Below are 13,456 nucleotides of genomic sequence, written 5' to 3' on the forward strand. Positions count from 1 at the left end.
TGCAGAGGTTAGTGCGTAAAACAAACATTCAGACTTTATACAGAGGTTATGTTCGTCAACATTTTGGATTAAGAGATACAGAATAACATTTCTGGAGAAATTACAGAGGGAAAGACTGGATTTTTAATTTTAAACTCTACAATTTATCAGGCTTTTTATCAAGTCCAGCTAATTTTGCTACTTAGGAGGTTTTTTTTGTTGTTGTTTTTTTAAGGTAAGGTGTATTTACCGGTAGATCTTCTTGAAGTCTGTGCCTTAGTACTTTAGAAGGAAATATTTAAATGGCTGTAAAAGTATGAACAAATGATTATATGGAACTATAATTTTAGTTGGTTTGCATGAAAACACAAATTGTGTGAAATGATGGGCTGTTTTGACTAAATCTGTATAGATTATATGTTTATTATTATTATTATTATTATTATTATTATTATTATTATTATTTTAAGCTCTAAAGCTTGACTAAACTCTTTAGAGCTGTGCTTAAAGAAAACCCCGGCAAAGTTTGATCCTGATCTTTTCTTGTCATTCGGAACATCTTGCTTGTTAAAAAGAGAGTGTGCACTATTGCTATCCGATAGCAAAATTAAGATTTCTTGCAATAAGTAGATGCTAAATATAATAGCAAAAATACCAGTAACAAGCTTCACATATTTATTTATTTATTTATACATACATACAAACATTTTAAAATATTAACATATTTAGAAATAGCAAGTTAATTTTAAGGACTTTTTTAAAGGTTTTAACAATTGGGGAAGACTCTTCTATTACCTGTTCTTTGAAAACTTTAAAAGTACAACCATAAATTTTGGTTTCAGAAAATGAAAATACCAGATTGAACCCGTGTTTGAAAGATTTTGCAAATCTCAAAATATAAACTGTCAATTTTTCCCTAAATCCCCCCCACAAACACAATCCAGTGCTTCCCTGTGTGTGCTGAAAGATATTTTGCTAGATAATAGAATAGCGATTTTACTAAATTCCCTTAATTATTGAAAAAATATCTGATGTAGAGATATGTGTGTGAGTGTATTTCTCTTGCATATCCTTTTTCCTTTTGTCTTTTCCCCATACTTTCCATAGGTATTTGCATTTTGCAATATAACAGAACATTATCTTGGATTTAAGGATTTAAGACAATCTTACCAAAACTCACCCTTTTCATTTCAACCATCTGCAAATTTGTCATGTTATTCCCCGCATCCATAAAACCTGGAACATCAGAAAGAAGATTGGTATAATGAGTTCCTTTTAGCATTCAGATTCTTAGCTTTAAATATCTATTTTTCTAATTCTACATTAATAGAAAAATTCTTGCTTCGACCTTGTGAGAAAACTATGTATAAACCAGAAAGGCCTGTTATTCAAATCACGTAAATTTGCAGTTATGCGTGCACACACACACACACTCCCACACATCAGGTATCATGGAGACAGTGTTTTTGCAGGGTGGGAGGGAAGAATTTGGAAATCTGATATTCATCTGCACACATTCAAATAAAGATAGCTTTGCTGTTTGTGGAACATGCGCTTCTCTAGACAAGGGAAAGATTTCAGAGGCAGCGATAATAAGAGTGTTGGGCCTGGGATGCCAGGGTTCCAAACTGCCTCTCAGCCACAATGCTCAATGGGTGACCTTGGGCCAGTCGCTTTTTTCCTCTGCCTAACCTACCTCACAGGCTTGTTGTGAGAATGAAATGAGGGAGAACAGAACCATGCACACCACCACGTTTTCAGAGGGATTAAATGGAGGCTAGTAGATGGGAAGGATGCTTTTTGAAAACCTCATGGAACCTTGTGCAGGTTCCAGAGCAGTTTAACTCTGAATTCCAGTTTTGCAGAACACAAACTTAGGGGGAGCTGCTCCTTTCCCCCCTGTTGTTGGAAGCCAGTGCTGAGCCACAAAGTTATTGTGTTCCCCACCCCCCAAATCATTCTCTACCAGTTCTCTTGTCCCCCACGTTACAGAGGCCTGATGGACCTCTGCTAGGAACTGAGCATTTAGTGTCACTGATCCCATACTGTGGAACACTTTTCCAGCAGAGATTTGGCCATCGTCTTCACTCCTGCCTTTCAGGCATCTCTTGGATTTAAAAATAAAATAAAATGCCAACAGTTCTATGCAGAACTCACTCATTTTAATGTCTGTTTCACGCCTCTGTGTGTGTAATGAAAGAGATTGAGAGAGAGTTGTTTTTTGGCACCCATCTGTTTCGGGAGACAATAGAAGAGTGTGCCTTCAAGTCAAATGGTTGAAGAGTTACTGCGCCTGCTGTGGCTGTAGAAACCAATGCGGGAGAGACATGTGTTGTTACAGCTGGGGCAGATGAAGGCGTCCAGTTGTGCTGCTGCAGATGCACCATGCCATTTCTTTTCTCTGCGCTCTTCCAAGCGGTCAGGTGTATGTATATACATGCATTGTACACAGCCCTAATATTTTCAGACATGGTGGTATAGAAATACTTTTATAACTGAATGAATGAATGAATGAGGAAATACATTTCAATCAAAAAGCAGTGAAAGAGAAGAGTTACAGGTAGGTAGCCATGTTGGTCTGCCATAGTCAAAACAAAATATAAAATTAAAAAATTAAAAAATCCTTCCAGTAGCACCTTATCTGAAAAAGTGTACATGCACACGAAAGCTCATACCAAGAACAAACTTAGTTGGTCTCTAAGGTGCTACTGGAAGGATTTTTTGATTTTTTGATTTTTTGATTTTATATTTTCTTTTGAAAGAGAAGAGTAATTTTCGGTGAATTTCTCAAGGGCTGGGTGAGAGAGTTCTGGTGTGCTTGCCTTAGTGCTGAAAAAGTGTACATGCACACGAAAGCTCATACCAAGAACAAACTTAGTTGGTCTCTAAGGTGCTACTGGAAGGATTTTTTTGATATTTTTATTTTATATTTTGTTTTAAAAGAGAAGAGTAATTTTTGGTGAATTTCTCAAGGGCTGGGTGAGAGAGTTCTGGCGTGCTTGCCTTAGTGCTGAGGTGGCTAGATGTTTTCAGTGACCTTCCATTCCATAAATAACACCTCTCCAGCCTCCCCAGCTGCCCACACTTCAAGAATACCCCATGCCATTCTTTGCTGGGCTTTTCCTGGAAATGTGGAGAACCAGAGAGGCTCCCTCCCATTGTCCTAACAGCTGTCCATTGTTGTTATTTAAAGTGAAGTACAGTCATACCTTGGAAGTCGAACGGAATCTGTTCTGGAAGTCCGTTCGACTTCCAAAATGTTTGGAAACCAAAGTGCGGCTTCTGATTGGCTGCAGGAAGCTCACTTCCATTTTTTGATCATTCGGGAGCCAAAAGGTACGACTGTATTTTTTACTGTTAAAAAACCCAGTACAACCATTTTTTTTTAAGGTCAAAGAAAGGGCTTCCCTTGGAAACAAAATGGGCAGGCAGGCTCATTTCTGAGAACCAGTAGCCAGCCTTCCTGGTTTCTGACACTTCAGGTAAAGCCCAGAGGAAGATGCCATGAGTTAAATTCTCTCATGGTTATTGGGTGTGGTTTTTTTCCAGATGAGGAAACATGGGTAGCAGGGGAAACTGTAGAGTGCTGGAGAGAGATGTAATGAAAACACACACATACACCACTCTTGACCACTTTGCAACAATTGTTGTTGTGGTTTAGTCGTTCAGTCGTGTCCGACTCTTCGTGACCCCATGGACCAGAGCACGCCAGGCCCTCCTGTCTTCCACTGCCTCCTGCAGTTTGGTCAGACTCATGTTGGTAGCTTCGAGAACACTGTCCAACCATCACAACACGGTCTGAAATCATCAAGGAATGCTAAACCAGAGAAGAGAAGGCGGGGCAGGGGGGACATTTTTGTGGAAGAAGAAAAACTTCTGAGAGATTAGAGAAGAGGTTTCAGCACAGCACTACTGGAAACATCTGGCCAGCCACTGTTGAAATAAGAATACTGACCTAGATGGATCCTTAATTTGATTCACCAGAGCTCTTTGTCATTCTTTCATTTGCAACATGGTCAGCTTGGAAGAGGCCAGGAGCTCACTTTTGCAGAAGAAATATATTAGAGAGCCTGCCGCAGAGCAGGAGATTCCAACCAAGACAACCCTCAGTCTTAGTAAATTCCCGCCGTGTTATGTTGTTGGGGGGTGGGTGGGAAGATGAGCTCGGACTTGGTGGAGAGGAAAAGCATTTTGCACATACTCCATTGCACTCTTGCTACACATTCTGGAGCTCAGCCCAGAGTGTTAAAAAAAGGGGGGGTTTCCAAAACTGAATCCTGACTCAAGTTCTGCACTATTTGAAGCAGAGTGGTGGTTTTTTGTTTCTCCCTGAAGCCTTTGGTAAGTAAACAGGCAGCTCTCTGAAACGAATCAATTTTGAAAATAAGGATACTACAAAGGAAAAAGAGGGGGAGATGCATAATGATAAACAGGGGTGTTTTTTTCTTCTTTGTCTTTTTCTCTTTTTTTAAACCCATCAAGTTTAGAGATTCTATGGCGCTTCTCTCTCCCCCCCCCCCTTTATAGGAGACAACTGACAATTCAGTGGTAAATGGAAGAAAGAGGCGAACAGTGCTGAAAATCTCTAATGCATTGACACTAACGTGCCCTCTATTGTTGAAAATGAGCAGGCAATCATGAATGTTCATCAAATGGCTCCTAATGCAGTTAAAGTATTCAGCTATAATTTCTCCTTGCATTTATAATTACTGTCATAGACTGCACACCTCAGTGAGCAGATTAAAGCTATAAACTATTTAGCCATAGCTTTAAGATGAGGAACTTGATTTGTCTGGCAGCAGTTATTTGTTAGGAGAGCTTGACACTTCACATAAAAATGACTCAACCTGATGAAGAACAATGCAGCCTGAACAATGCAGAGGTTTTAAATCAGTCATTTATACCACGCCCTGGAAGGATTGCAAAGCAATTTGTTAAATGATCTATAGGACGCGCAGATAACCGCGTGTGTTAAGTGTACCCAAATATATATAATTTTTTTTTAAGGTAGGCCCTTCTTGGTTGGTTGGATTTCTTGCTATGGGAGGGAGGATTCTTTAATGTGTCGCTCTCGCCTTTGGGAGAGCATGTGCGTGTTCAGGTTGATTGTGAGGGCAGAAATGGACAGTGCAGACTTGAGGGTTGATGACAAAGTGTCATCTGTTGATAAGGACCAGAAAATGCTCAGTATAATGAAGACAGGATGTTTAGCTATTTGGACTAAGGGAGTAGAAAGTCCATGGGTTATTGTTTCCTGACCATAGGAGGTCAGGGGAAACCCAAGTTAGATCACCCACTCAGAGAATTAAATGATTTATCCTGCTCTTCCATATATATCCCCCCCAAGCAATATTTAAATATTGTGTTTCCAGGCAGATGTTTCTTGTGGAATAGATGCAGCATCCACATGACAGCCCCAATTTCAGATTTGCCCTTTCCATGCAAATCTGATAAGTAAACCAACCAACAAAACCTCTGTTGCCAGTGACCTACTTGTGATATCTCAGTGGCCCGTTTGCAAATTAAGCCCCGTTTGAAATTAAGCTGAGAACTTGCCCATAGCTGAGAGAAGGGATGGAACACAAGCAGAATCTTCATTCATTCATTCATTCATTCATTCATTTCACTTATACCCCACCTTTCCTACAAAGATGTTTACCCACCGCCAACAATATTACCGTCACAACGACTCTGTGAAGTAGTCAAAACAAAATTCAAAATTTAAAAAAAAAATCCTTCCAGTAGCACCTTAGAGACCAACTAAGTTTGTTCTTGGTATGAGCTTTCGTGTGCATGTTAGACTGACTGGTAAATGGGTCAAAGTGCTGTAGGGTGATTTGAACCTGGGTCTCCAATCCAAGCCTGACAACTCCATGACTACACACATGACACAATTGCTCCTTAGCTTGTGATCGTTCAGCTTCCAGGTTTTGTACTCACAAAGATATCTCATTCTTAGTACTTTAGTGCCAATGACTAGGAATTCAATCCCTTCCTGCCTTTATGTATTTATTTTTAAAAGTGTTTTTTAAGAGAAGAAAATTACTGTCCATCTTTCTCAAACTTGGGTCTTCAGCTGTTCTTGGACTACAACTCCCATCATCCCTAGGTAGCAGGACCAGTGGTTAGGGATAATGGGAGCTGTAGTCTAGAAACAGCCAGCGACCCAAGTTGGGGAAACCCTGATGCTCTCAAGGCCCTTGGCAATAACTAACACTGTAAAATAAATCACTTTATTTTTTTAAACGGAGGAAAAAGACTGTGAACAGCAGACTAGAGAACGAGAGCCTGTCTATAAAGACTTAAGACGCACATATGCTCCAGAAAGTAGACACTTGAACTGCATACTTGTCTTTTGTCATCTAATCTTACATCAGACCCTTGATAGGGGCTGGCAAAAAATCACCTCCTTATGTTGGTTTTTCATGCAGAACCATAACATTCAGTTATCACATGCATGGAAAGTGCTTGCTTGGGCCAATAGTGGTCACCAATAGGGCTATGAGGACTTTCTTCATATCTAGGCTGGGATATAAATGGTTTGTACATCTCAAATATTCTCCCCTCGCTATGTGGAGCCATGACCATCTGGACACATTTCCTTGTATCATCCACCTGGTGGCCACAACCATTAGAAAATAGACCATACTCATTTCTTTGGGCCAGGGATGGGGAATCTATGGCCTCCCAGGTGTTAGAACCATAGAAGCACAGACTTATACAGGTGGAAGGGACCACAGGGGTCATCTAGTCCAACCCCCTGCAATGCAGGAATCTTTTGACAATGTGTGTTGTTGGACTCCCAATGCCCAACAGCCCCAACCATTGGCCCTGTTGGCTGGGGATGGTGGTAGCTGGAGGTCTACAACATCTGGAGGGCTACAGGTTTAGGCAGATGAAAATACTCTAGTTCTGCTGTTGTAAGCTTATGCACAAATTCAGAAATGGTCATGGCTCCCAAAACGCTCCTATGAAGAGATGGACTTCGGTGCTTTTGGCACTCCAAGAAAATTATGTGTCCTTGAGTCCTGCCAACCTCCTAGGAAATGAGCATGCAGCCCTTTGGAATAGGTAAGAGCCTTCCGGGATTTGAACAAGGGTTTCAGACTTCTCTGCTTCCCACAACAGCTAGCCAGGTGTCTTTGGAAAAGCTGCAAGCAGGTTCTGAATTTGTCATTCTTCTGCTGAATGGCATCAGCATGGTCAGAGGTACACTGCTTCTGAACAGGGAAGTTTCATTCAGCTATCCGATCACCACCTGTGGTTTTCCTCTAAACAAAAAGGTAGGGTTAGTCCCCAGGTCATTCACAGGCATCCCCACTTTAATGTGGGGAATGAAAGCTGTAGCGCTTCACAGTTTGTTGGAATATAACTCCCCTTAACCCTTGATCACTGGCCAAGCGACCTGAACTGTTTTCTATTCCAGGTTGTTGGAACAAGAACTGCAGTTGCCTGATTACAGGTGGTTAGCCGTGTTGGTCTGCCATAGTCGAAACAAAATAGAAAATTCTTTTCAGTAGCACCTTAGAGACCAACTGAGTTTGTTCTTGGTATGAGCTTTCGTGTGCATGCACACTTCTTCAGATACCCTGAAACAGAAGCAGTTGCCTGAGTTTGTTTCCCCCCTCTCCCCTTCCTGTCCCTTTTTTCCCTTTTGTGTTGTGACTTTTAAACTGCAAACCTGAAGTCAGGGACTTTTTAACTGATCTGTAAGCTCTTCTGGGATCCTTTTCGGTAAAACCTTTTAAATAAGTAAACACCACAACCTTCTCCTTCAGTGAGCACTACGCATGGCCAGCCGTTTTGATTTTATCCCCCGAAAAGGAGCATTTAAACCTGGAAATTCCACTGTGGTTACATAACTTTAACATATTATTTATTTGCACAAAGATTTATATCCTACTTTGAACACTGCTGAGGACAGTTGAGACGGACTCTTAAGACACAACATGTTGCAAAATTGTCTTCGCCTTCTGACTTTAGTGCAAAATACACAAAAACCCGGAGATATAAAGTGGGTGGTTACCTAAGCATCGCTTCCAGGATATATAAATCCAGTGGGTTTGTTTTTTTGCCTCCCCTGGGAAAACAAACCCAACAACTCTCCCAACCCCCCATGGCTTTACACTTGTAAGATACAGCACGGAGCTGACTTCTCTTGGCAAATGTTGTCGCCACCTGCTGATGTCATAGCCCTCCCTCTGATGTGTGGGTGTGTTCTTGGCTCTAAGCTTTGCACGCTTCTGTTGCCTGCTTGCTTTCTGCCTGAACCCTGACGCTGCTGGCAGAGGGCTGGGGGGCTCTGGGGGATAAGGAAGTGAAACACTACACCTCCAGATGGTCTGCAGCAGCTGGGCAGATGTAACAAAATGAAGGAAGTTGAAAGGTAAGGTCCAAGTTACCTCACTTATTGCAAAGTACAAGGGCTGTGACATCCGCCTTGCTCCTAAGCTTTCATTTCCCATATTACTTCTGCCAACAAACAGCATGCTCAGGATCGAGTGACATTCCCCAGAATGCGAAAGCTCCTCGAGTGAAGTATGAAATATATGAAATCGTATATTTAACTGGACAACGTTTTAATTGAGGAAAACATATGCTTTAATGTTTTTCTTTCAAGTGCATTAGAGATATATGTCCATTTTCTCTCTCTCTCTCTTTTTGTCCTACGTGGAGGGGGATAGAAGTGACGCAGAGGGGTTTAGTATATTTTAAATGCAAGCACATATATCCCCCAATGAATTGCAGGTTGGTAGGGGGCCGTTTTGATCAGGAATATGATGTGTGTGAGTTGGGGCAGATATCATGAACTGGTCATTAATGCTGCAACCCTGTACCCACTTTTACTTGACAGTAACTGGAGAGTCCTCATAAAAATTAATAGTGATGGAGACCTCTCTAGGGATGGCATTTGACAAATGGGGAGCCACCACTGAAAAGACCCTGTCACGGGTCAATGCCAACCAGGTTTCCCTTGGCAGTGGCAGCAGCAACAAGGCATCACCTGTAGGTTGAAATGTGGTTGATATTAGGGAAGATGCTGCTTTGATCCTTGGCTCCCAATCCTGATGGATGATGTCCAAGCAATAAGGACTGCCATGTGCTCAGCAAGTACAGAATACTGGCTGGCCAGGGAGATAAAGCAGAAATCTAGGAAGGGGGGGGGATTGGAATGAAATGGAGCGTCCTGGGTGGGGGGAATGTCATGAGCTGGCTGGAAGCACTCCATGCTGCAAAATCATGATGCAGGTCTCATTTGTCATAACCATTTTAAAACGGCATCTTCCTAGCACAGGCTAATGAGAAACATCCGCATTCCTGAACCCACCCAAAGCATCTTGTACTTTGACTTACTTGGGGAATGGTGGTTTGGAATTTGCTGTTGACTGAAGCCCAGCTCTTCCTGATAGGAAATCCTGTAAAGGCTGGAGGCTGGAACAGATGGTTCATAAAAACCACTTGCAGCTTATTCTAGAGGCTAACTGGACTTGCCCAATGCGGTGTGATGTGGATGCTTGCTTGTGTTTTATTTTGTTTTTTTGCTTCCATCCTACCTGTGCCAAACAATTACATGTATTGGGGGGGGGGGATAACCTTAAAGATAGCTTTTCTTTCCCATTAGCATCATCTGTTTCTTCTTATGCTGCATTCCCGTGAGATTCCGTCCGAAGTAGCTCACAAAATATGACATTAGCAGCAATAAACATCTGTTTAAAAAAGATTATGGAAGCAGTCGCAACTAAGCACAGTGTCAATAGGTAAATGCATAATGAAAATCTTAACTAGGATGGCATAAAACTTACATATGTTAATATATAGGTATATATGCAAATTTAGAAATAATTACTATCAATTCGAGAGAAATATAGTGCTTCTCTCCATAGTGGGGAAGACTGTGACTAAGAGACCAGCATGACCTCCCAGTCTGCTGTCTCTTGTTCCCAGTCCTCTGTTTAAGGGGCTGTCACAGAACAAACATGGGGTACAATTCTGTGGGGTGTGTGCAAATGGAATGAGTTCTGCTCATGCAAAAGGAACTTCTCCTCATCTTCCACTAACCCTCCGGAGCAGACTTAGGGGTGTAGGGGGAATCCCCCCTCATCCTCATGCATTCTCCCCCAGTAGAAACCCCCCTGTTCCCGGTCATCCCCTTTGAATTGGCCCTGGTTTTCATTTGGGAAAAACAAAATCCAGCTTTAAATGCTGCTTGTGCTTTGCTCTATACTCTGTGATTTGCCACACCTTTTTAAAGCAAAACTGATGCCCATGTAACCCGTGCCACTTAAAGAAATCTCTCGCTTTAAGAAGGTTTAAGACTTCAGACTCTCGTGGGGGGAGGAGAGGGGAGACTGGAGATTGGCTTGGATGCCCTGGTAAGCCAAATCAGAATCATTCCTCAGTTTCTCAGCATACCCGAAAGCTTATCTTCACAGAGTTGCAGAACCACGTTCTGCTAAGACAGGGAGGGGCCACCAATCTTTTTGGACCAGTGGGTACATTTTAAATTCAGACTGCAATCCTTTACATACTTATCAGGGAGCAATTCCCATGGAATGATCACCGGCCTGCTGTTGTCAACATTCTTTCAACCAGAGACAGGAAACTGCATCAGCCTGTTCTAGAGATTTATCCCAAGTCAGATTTTGGAAATAAATAAATAAATATTTTTGCAGCTCTGGACATTTTTATTTAGATTTTGAATGACAATAATTAACTCTTAAAATGCATGTTTCGCAGCATTTATTTATTTAAACAAATGCATGTTTAATTATTTGAGATGAAGTTTTGCATAATTTCTTTTTGCATAATTTTAAAATGCCCTTTGGAGTTCATTCTCCCCCAGTGAATTTTCCTTAAAGTCCTGGTAAGCAGACCTCGTTCCACCTGTGCACCAGCTGAGTTGAATCCTGCCCCGTGCATTTGAAGACATCCTCTGTTTGATGAGCAATCCAATCCAAGTCTTGTTTAGAGACTGGACCATACAAAGAGAAAACTTTGAAGTTGCCCATCCATAATTAGCATCTGAGCTGAGCAGACATACCTGGTCATAGTCTTCCCCACTAGGGTGAAATTTATTTCTATTAAATATTTCTAAATTTGCATCTATACATATACATTAGTATATATGCAAATTGATGCAAATCATGCTTTGTTTCCTCTATTTTGAAGGTACTTACGGAATTAATTAAAAGCCGGAGAGTTAATTGATTAAAATAAAATGATAGGTTGAGCTTATGCACATTTCATTTCGGACAAAGGTTCCATTATGAGAGAAAGAGGCCTTACTATGGATTTACGAGAAGAAGTAGGAAACTGTAGGAGCTGCTGTCTTGCCTGCTCACCCCGGGATACAGAGCATCTTCTGAGGGAAATACTCTTCATTATTAATATGAATTTGTACATATTTATGACAATCCTGGGGCAGGGGAAGGGACTGCCAGAAACTTCCAATTTGGTATGTTCTGATTTCCAACCAGTTCTCAGTTTTTGAGGAGTAATGATGAAGACCATTAAAGGGTGAAAAACTGGAAGATGTTCACCTGACATTTCCAAAGGCAGTAACGTTTGTTGCAAACTTTCTATGATGATACCACAAGAAACTGAAGAGTGAAACAGATAATGCTGGACACATCTTATCACAACTGATGGCTTCTGTCCTATATAGCATTGGGGAACAAATTCAGTTCTGTTTCTATTTTCATGAGAAACTACCCAATCCACATTTTTCAAACCAATAAGCAAACCGAAACACAGTTGCACATCTCTCAGTTTTAGAATGTAGTAGTCCAGCCAAATTACATGTACAAAAATGCATATGTTGACGAAAAGCGTGCAGAAAAAAATGCATGCATTGGTGAATCAGCTCCACCCCTGATTCTGAAGGAGGTTTGCAATAATAATAATAATAATAATAATAATAATAATAATAATAATAATAATTTATTCCCCGCCCACTGTGGGCAGCTTCCAACCAAACATTAAAAACACAATACAGCATCAAACATTAAAACTTCCCTAAACAGGGCCGCCTTCAGATGTCTTTTAAAAGTAACATACAGTAGCTGCTTATTGCCTTGACATCTGCTGGGAGGGCATTCCACAGGGCAGGCGCCACTACTGAGAAGGCCCTCTGCCTGGTTCCCCGTAACCTCACTTCTTGCAGTGAGGGAACTGCCAGAAGGCCCTCAGCGCTGGACCTCATTTGGCTGAACATAAGGGTAAAGGGACCCCTGACCGTTAGGTTCAGTCGCGGACGACTCTGGGGTTGCGGCACTCATCTCGCTTTATTGGCCGAGGAAGCTGGTGTACAGCTTCCTGGTCATGTGGCCAGCATGACTAAGCTGCTTCTGGCGAACCAGAGCAGTGCACGGAAATGCCATTTACCTTCCCTCCGGAGCAGTACCTATTTATCTACTTGCACTTTGATGTGCTTTCGAACTGCTAGGTTGGCAGGAGCAGGGACCGAGCAATGGGAGCTCACCCCGTCACAGGGATTCGAACCGCTGACCTTTTGATCGGCAAGCCCTAGGCTCTGTGGTTTAGACCACAGCGCCACCCGTGTCCCTTTTGGCTGAACATACAAATGCGCTTTTGCAAGTCCCCTTCAATTCTTCTCTTTCAGTGCAGGAAGTTAGAGTATGGAAGAGGTGAGAGTGGTGACATGGAGATGGGACAATATTTGAGGGCCTAAGCCATCTGAAATTCTAGTCTTTTGGAGGCTTTAGCTGAACTGCTGCTTCTTTCACTGTTTTCTTTTATTTATGATATTTTCTCAGACTGTAGCAGCCTGCTAGAAAATTATGTATTTGCTTGCTTGGTATTGTAGCTTTTATTGTAAGACTCTATGGTTGCCCCTATGGTGTGCAACGTTTGGGAGCCTGCTCATGAACAAAGTACATAACATCAAAAGAGCCCAGATCTCCTGTAGTTCAGCGTGTATAGTGAAAGGAACATCTCGTTCCTCAGGATTTCACTTCTGAGGGAAGATGGTGCAGAAAGCATTGTTTCTGTTTTAGCTGGAATCTCTAATACTGACACATCAGCTCGAGAGACCAATGCTCTCTTCAAAACCTTGTCTGTACTTCCAGGGTCTACGGTTTCATTATCTAAACAAAAGAAGCTAAAATAAACCCAGAACATTCCAGAAAAGATTAGGGTGAAAGGTTTGCAAATCTATATTTCATGCCTGAATAAAAGCGGGGGGGGGGAGGAGAGTCTCAACACGATTAATTAGCATAGTGAAAATTTGGGTAAAAGCACAGCCTGCATGAAAAAGAAAAAAGAAATTAAAAAAGGTTCCATATGTTTTCTGTATCTTTCACCTCCCACATACAAATTGCATGGAATAATCTGGTGCTACTCACGTTCCTGTCCTCATGGTGCTTATAAATCAGGCCATGTGTATCTGGTTGGGGATTTAGCTCCCATAAAGTCGGCCCATCATGTTTTGTCTTTTTTGGACTCAAAGAGCAAAGAT

At 41.7% G+C, this 13,456-nt stretch overlaps 1 protein-coding gene across 2 annotated transcripts in view; it reads left to right on the forward strand.

Moving 5' to 3' along the window:
* TSHZ2 (teashirt zinc finger homeobox 2) overlaps positions 1-13,456 on the forward strand; it is a 290,142-nt gene that overhangs the window by 223,787 nt on the left and 52,899 nt on the right. The window contains exon 3 of one of the 2 annotated variants that reach the window (XM_033153568.1): positions 4,507-4,976. The exons of the other annotated variant lie outside the window; for it this stretch is intronic. The gene's annotated coding sequence lies outside the window, so the exon portion shown is untranslated. Of the gene's footprint in view, positions 1-4,506; positions 4,977-13,456 lie in introns of those variants that run through there. 2 annotated transcript variants of the gene reach the window in all.

This window comes from Lacerta agilis, chromosome 6, assembly GCF_009819535.1.
Source record: "Lacerta agilis isolate rLacAgi1 chromosome 6, rLacAgi1.pri, whole genome shotgun sequence".
NCBI classification, from domain to species: domain Eukaryota; kingdom Metazoa; phylum Chordata; class Lepidosauria; order Squamata; family Lacertidae; genus Lacerta; species Lacerta agilis.